The sequence below is a fragment of the Malania oleifera genome, chromosome 5, assembly GCF_029873635.1.
Source record: "Malania oleifera isolate guangnan ecotype guangnan chromosome 5, ASM2987363v1, whole genome shotgun sequence".
Lineage (NCBI taxonomy): Eukaryota > Viridiplantae > Streptophyta > Magnoliopsida > Santalales > Ximeniaceae > Malania > Malania oleifera.
In genome coordinates this window covers 59,385,984-59,393,350 of record NC_080421.1, presented here as the reverse complement: position 1 = coordinate 59,393,350, position 7,367 = coordinate 59,385,984, and the positions used below count along the sequence as shown (strand labels likewise).

The window sequence follows — 7,367 nt, the reverse complement described above, 5'->3', positions numbered from 1 at the left end:
TTGGTAATACTAAAATGTATAGGGATCTGTGGGAGTCTTACTGGTGGAGCAGCACGAAGAGAGAAATTGCCGAGTTTGTCTAGCAGTGTCTGATGTGCCAGCAAGTAAAGGCTGAGTACCAGAGGCCAACGGGCTAGTTGCAGCCTCTTTACATCCCAAAGTGGAAATAGGATCATGTATCTATGGATTTTGTGACTGGTTTATCGCTGGCACCGCATGGTTAGAATGGTATTTGAGTGGTCGTTGATAGATTGACGAAGACCGCTCACTTCATTCTTATTAAAGTCAACTACTCCACGGACAGACTGATGGAATTATATATTCATGAGGTAGTATGACCACATGGTGTGCCAGTGTCTATAGTATCAAAACGAGACCCACATTTCACGTTACGATTTTGTAGGAGCTTATAGGAGGCTCTAGGGTCTCAGTTATCTTTCAGCATGACGTTTCGTCCTCAGATAGATGGTCAGACTGAGAGGGTGATTCAGATATTAGAAGATATGGTGTAAGCGTGCGTTTTGGATTTTGGGGGTAGTTGGACCCACTATATGCTGCTGGTAGAATTTGCATACAATAACAGCTATCAAGCCAGCATTGACATGGCACCTTGCGAGGCACTATATGGTAGGAGATTTCGTTCTCCTCTATACTAGGATGAGATGGATGAGAGGCGAGTTTTGGGACCAGAAATAGTGCAGGAAGCCTACGACAAAGTCCGTCTTATTAAAGAAAGAATCAGTGCAGCTCAGAGTCGGCAGAAAAGTTACGCTGATACGCGCCACCGAGAGTTGGAATTTGAAGTTGGGAGTTGTGTTTTTTAAGATAGCACCATTGAAGGGAATTATGAGGTTGGGGAGGAAGGGTAAGTTGAGCCCTAAGTTCATTGGACCTTTCAAGATTCTTGAAAGTGTAGGGTTAGTTGCCTACCGGCTAGCTTTACCACTAGCTTTATTTAGAATTCACGACATATTTCATGTTTCAATGTTAAGGAAATACATCCTAGATCCCTCCCATGTCATCAGTTATGCCGAGTTAGAACTCAGTGATACTTTGGCTTATGAAGAAACTCCAGTGAAGATTCTGGAAAGGAAGGAATAGGAATTGTGCAATAAGAGGATTCTGTTAGTGAAATTCTTGTGGAGAAATCATGCAGTGGAGGAAGATTCATGGGAGCTTGAGGAGCAAATACAACAGAAATACCCGCACTTATTCAGTGGAGATTAGTACTAGGTATATGAGTAAAGTAAATGTAGTATGGTTTAAGGTTATGAAAAGCAAGATGTTATATGTATGAGTAGTATTGTAGCTTATAGAATAGGCAGTATTTTGGTTTTGGGAGAATTTTATTTTATGTATTTGTAATCTCCCGGAACCCTAAATGTAACCACGGTATTCCTCCGCCACAAGTGAGGGTAAGTAATAAAATAAGTAGCCCATTTTCCTCAAAGGATGATGTTCAATACAGATAGTAAATTTCAAGGACAAAATTTTATAAGGAGGAGAGAATGTAGAGACTCGAAGAATTATAGTATTTAAATAATGAAAAAGGGAGAAAATGAAATTTTAAAGGGGGGTCATAGCAGGATCTCGCGAAGCGGCTTGTTGGGATCGTCGACGGGGACACGTGTTCATAATGGATTCTTCAACTTCTTCCTTCTTCGGTTTAGGACTTGCATGTAGGGAAGCAGGATATAGTACTGGAGGGGCAAAGTGTGGCAATGTTCCTCTATTGGAGGTTGTTGAAACTTCGAGATTGCTCACTAAATTAGAGGAGTAGGGAGTACAAAATTCAGCATTGGGCTCTACCCCCATCTTCTCCTCATCCTTACCCTTGCTTAACTTCCCCTCCACCCTATTGTTTACCACCCCACCATTTCACGAAGTAGTTACCACCTGGGCCTGCTCATAATACGATGAAGGATCAGTGTCTAGTTTGCATTCTACCCTGTATTGGCCTTTAGGGCGCATGAGTGGCTACTTTGACATCTTACTCTAATATCTTTGACTCAAAGAGAGATCTAGTTGGCCCATGGAGGATTCTAGCTTGGCAATAGATTGGGAGTGAGAGTAGAGTAATTCCCTATCCACTTGCTTATTAGCCTTAATACCCTTTAGAGCTCTCAACACCATCTCTTAAAAAGTTTTATCATTTTTAGGTTGAGGAGCTGGTCGCTGACAAGAATATGGTTGAAGGGTGGGCATAGGAGGATTTTGAAAGTTCTGATATGGGTGTGAGGGTGGAGCATTGGTTGATGTTTGAGGTCTTTGGCTTTGAAACCTTGTAGCTTGCGGCCTCTAGGAGAAGTTAGGATGTTGTTTCCACCCAGGATTGTATGTGTTGGAGTATAGGTCATTTGATGGCTTATCATACCAATTGTGGGTGGCGCTAACTTCCTCTTACATGAGCTCAGGTTGGGAAGGTGCGTGTGGGCAACTAGACTAGGAGTGTGAAGGGTATGAGCGGATGGCACACACCTCTGCACATGTCATGGGTTGTGGTTGCTGTCCTGAGGACAAGAATTGGTCTAACTTTTGAACTACTGTGTGCAAGGTTGGTGTGAGGTCATGGCCTGAAGCCAACTCATAAACTCCCTTGGATTTTGATGTGGAAGTGGAAGGGTTGGAGGGTTTACAAGCAGCAACAGTATGCTGCTGAGAGTTTTTGATAAGGTTCTTAAAGAGAACCCATGCCTCATTCTCGTGCTTGGTGAGGAAAGTACCTCCGCATGATGCATCAACCATCGACCTATCCATTTCAGCTAACCCCTCGTAAAAGGTATGCACTAATTGCCACCTGATGATGTGGACATTTGTGGAGTAGGTCCCTAAAGTGTTCCCAAGTCTCAAAAAAGAGTTCCCTATCCATTTGTGAGAAACTCATGATGGCTCTTTGAAGCTGGTTCATCTTCCCAATTGGGAAGCACTTTTTCAAGAACTCGTACTACATGGTGGCCCAATTGGCCACTAACTTCGGCTCTAAGGATGTTAGCCAATATTTGGCATTATCCTTCAGAGAGAATGAAAAGAGCCTAAGATGGAGAGCATCATCACTAAAATTGGGTATACGGATGGTAGAACAAATTTTCAAGAATTCATCCAGATGTTGATAGGGATTTTTAGTGGAGTTCTTATAAAAAGTGGGTAGCATCGAGATGATAGAAGCCTTGATCTCTAATGGCGCCGCCTTAACACCTGGGAACCAGATGCAAGACGGCGAAGTGTATGCATTAGGTACAAAGTAATCCCTAAGAGGCTGAAGGGGTTGCTTTCCCACCATAAGTAGGGAGGGAGCTCGGGGTTCCAGGATTTGATCAGCAGAAACTAGTGGTCATTCAGCCATGAGTTTAAGTTCGGATGACTAAGCTATCTTAGGATTAAAGGTAGGTTTCCTAGAGGACCTACGGGATCTCTCAATCTCAAGGTCTAGGGGAACCATCTTAGGATTCAAAGAAAGTAGACCAAATATACACACTTGAAGCACACAAAATTAAGACTTCAGAATAGAAAATAAATAAATAAATAAATAAATAGAAAACAAATAAAAACAAGACAATAATACTCTAAAATGGAAATTGGCTTATAATCGTAGCTAGGTCCTCGACAACGGCACCAAAATTTGGTAGGCACATCAAGGCTTGGGTCCTTAACTATCAAAAATAATATTTATAAAGCCTAACTAATCCCAAGTTCAGTAGAAAGTGGGGGAGGTCAAGTGTTGATCCACAGGGACTTAAAGCGCAGTTATCAAACGACTTCCAAATCAGTTTATTATAACCTTGTGTAAAAGAAAAGTAAAAAAAATGGTATTTTTCAAGGTGTGTTCTAACAACTACTAAAAAATAGATAAATCTAAATTAACCCTACTCCTACAAAGCAGTGCTCAATCACGAATTTGACTTAGGATGTCATGTGCATAATCTAAGTTTGGTCAGTTTAGTGTATTAAGCTAACCGAGAATTGGCTAAACGGTCCAAGGAGCCATTCGATGGCATAATGTAGTAAGGGTGCACCAACCGTTCGGAGTACAGTCAGGAACCGGAGTATACTCTATCACAATGATCATGAGAACCTCTATGGGAGACTGTAGCCTACTACATGTACCTGATTAAAGCTGTAGAAGTGCTATCCTATCTACTAAGTATTCATCACAATCAAGCTGTAAAGGAAAGCAGTAAAGGAAAGCGAATAAATGAAAGCATGTAAATATGAAAGTAGTAAAGAGAAAGCATGAAGATGGCTTCTTTATTGTAGAACAAATTGTTTGTCACTAACGATCACTCAAACACAAAGAGAACAAGAGTAGGAATGTAAATACAAAAGCATGTAAATCTAATTTGTTGCAAGTATCTCACAACGTAGATCGTCAGTTCCAACCAGGTCGCATCTATACTTTCCCATGGTTGCGCCCTAGTCGATTCTCCCGGGAAAGCAGGAATTCAAATTCAGATCTTGTCGAAGTAGTCACACCATTGGGTCTTGATGGTTGAGTCAATGGTCGAGACTTATAGGATCTCAAGCTTCAGCGAATCTCAGGAACTCGACTCTATTGCCCATAATGGTCTCTCTAGTCGAGCATTTGATCGAGACTCTCGGTAGTTCTGTCTTCAATCAGCTTCAATCTTGGGACCTAGTTGCCCCAGAGGGTCACTTGGTCAGTCACTTGGTCAACCTTTGCAGTATTTCTATCTCAAGCCTGAACCTTGGACTTTGTATTTATTGCCTTGGTCGCCCCTGTTGGTAACTAGTCGCTCCACATGGTTGAACAGAATCTTTCTTCCTTGAATGCACCTATGCACTAGGGACTTGGTTAAACATCTGATTTGAGCTTTGAGTGTCCCAAATATTCCATTGGCTTCTTATAATGCCTAACTCCATGGTTTTAACCTATTTTCCTTGAAACACAAACAAACCTTGCATAGCTTCGAAATATAATAACGAACAGTTATATACAAAATAAATGAGGATAAAAAAAGGTAAATGAGGGCCTAAAATAGTGCATTTTAGGGACTCATCAACTAGTATTGAGCATTGGCTAAGGTCTTGGATACTACAAGATGGTTTTCCCGCTATTTTGCCTATTTTCAAAGCTTTAGGTTGGTATCATTTTATTACATTTCAAGAAAAAGGAATGTATCCGAGTTTGGTTAAGCTTTTTTATGCCAATATGATCAAAGGAGAAACTGTGACCTCCTCCCAGGTCATGGATAAATCGTTTGTCGTTACTCCCTAAACCTTAGCTACCTTTCTAGAAATAAAAGAGGGAGAATTTGAGTGTCCACCTCTTGGCCAATCATGGATTATGACTCAAAATTTCACCCCTGAAGAATTTCTACCTCTGCTTATGTTTGAAGATCCTATCTACTTTGGTCATCCTCCACTTTATAATCAAATTAATTTGTAGGATCAAATCCTACAAAAGCTCATTACTTACAATATCTGGCCTAGGATAGGATCTCATGATCATATTTCCTATCTTGATTGCTTTATAATGTGGTGCCTGTTTAAAGGGAAAAAGCTTGACTTATGAAGCTTAATTCTGAAATGGATGATATCTAGAGAAGAAGCTCATAGAGTTATTCTTCCTTATGGAGGAATTCTAAATCTCATCTTTGACCATCTCGATGTAGCCACACCATCCTCATTGTTCATCAAGGGAACCCATTTTGACATATTTTCCTCCACTACACTTAAGTAAATGGGGTATAAACGTCATGATCAAGGGTGGTTTCCCAAACATGGTCGGCAACATTGACAAGCTCCTACACAGCAACCTGCTCAGCCACCCGCTCCTCTAACAGATGACACTCCTTCTAGGTTTGTAGCTTATCAACAAAAAATGTTTGGTTTCCATGATAAAGTGCGTACAAGGTTCACTTCACTTGACTAACGGCTTGGACGAATTGAAGAACGTATGGTTGAGTCGTCTTCTTTACGAGGCAAGGCTCCTATGGAGTCAAGCTTGGGTGATGATGATAATGACGATGAAGATGATGATGAAAATGATGCTAATGAGGAAGGAACTGAAACTAATGGCGGTGGTGATGCGTAGTTATTCTCATTAAATGAACCACAATGCTCTTTTGTTTTGCTTAGCTCCTTCTGGTTTTCTATTTCTTTTGACTATGTTTTTACACATGCTGTAGTTGGATTATATTGACTATCTCGTGCTTGTTGAATGATGACTCACTCTAAAAATGAGCAGCTCGAAAGCTATCCCAAGTATAGGAGTTTTGTCGTGTAATATTCAGCCCAAAGGCTAGATCGTCTCCTCAAGGAATGCAGTTTAATCTCAAATTTTACGTATTTTCAATCGAAAATAAAAAGTTACTAAACTCAATTCAGATTCAGGGTTTTTAGAATTGTTTGAGATTTCTTTTGACAAATTAAACGAACATGCAAATTAAATCCTAATCCTAGCATGCACTGAATTTAATAAAGAGAAATGAAAATCCTACATCTAATCAAACATTGAAACGCGCATTTAAACTTCAGAATCAAAACTAAAGATAATAACTTTAACACGTAATTAAAAAATGCAATAATGAAAACTCAATCAAACTCAAACATGAACAGAAAAAATGAACTATCAAGAACCTGAATTAAGATTAAAAATTAAATGCAAACAAGAGCTCAACTAGAAATTAAAGCTTTAATGACTTAAAAAATAACTAAACACGATAAAAATAAGAACTTTAATAAGACTAACCCTAAACTAAATTGAACTTCAACAAAATTTAAATTTTAAAGAAAACAACTAATTTAATTTCTAAAAAAAAAATAATTTTTTTTTCTTTTTGTATTTTAGAAGATTAAACCAAACCAGACTTTAAGCTATTAAAATTAATTCAAGCACAACTAAATCTAATACTAATACTAACTAAGAAGGAAGGAAATTAAATACTTCAAAAACAACACCCAACAAGCGTAAAAATTAAAACTTTAAATAAATTTGACAAAGAAAAAAAATAACAACTATTCAATTCTCTACAAGTAATGAAAAAAAGCCAAAAAAAAAAAACTAAAGAAATAAAGAAGAGAGGAAAAAGAGAAAGAAAGAGAAAGAGAGGAAGAAGGAGGAAGTTGGCCATTAGCAGTACCCCCTAGCTTTGTTTTCTAGTAGCAGTAGCCAGCAGAAGGAGTGGTGGCCTCGGGTCCTTTAGCACAGCAAGGGAGAAGCTTCTTCTCTGGTTGCAGCACAGCAATCAGGGGCCTCGACTTTGTTGCAGCAGCTGCACAGCTACACAACAACACGACTATGGGAGGAGTAGTTCGGGTCTTTAGCTAGGAAGAGCAGGGAAGAAGCCGCAGCAAACCTTCACGGCTGCAACAGCAATAGAGGGAGTGTTCAGGCAAGTGCAACTCAC

At 39.6% G+C, this 7,367-nt stretch overlaps 1 non-coding gene across 1 annotated transcript; it reads left to right on the top strand.

Annotated features, from left to right (window-relative positions):
- Positions 1 to 2,795: 2,795 nt before the first annotated feature.
- Positions 2,796 to 2,901, top strand: LOC131156824 (small nucleolar RNA R71). Its single transcript, XR_009137094.1, has one exon. It is a non-coding gene; the product is annotated as a small nucleolar RNA R71 (small nucleolar RNA).
- Positions 2,902 to 7,367: the final 4,466 nt, after the last annotated feature.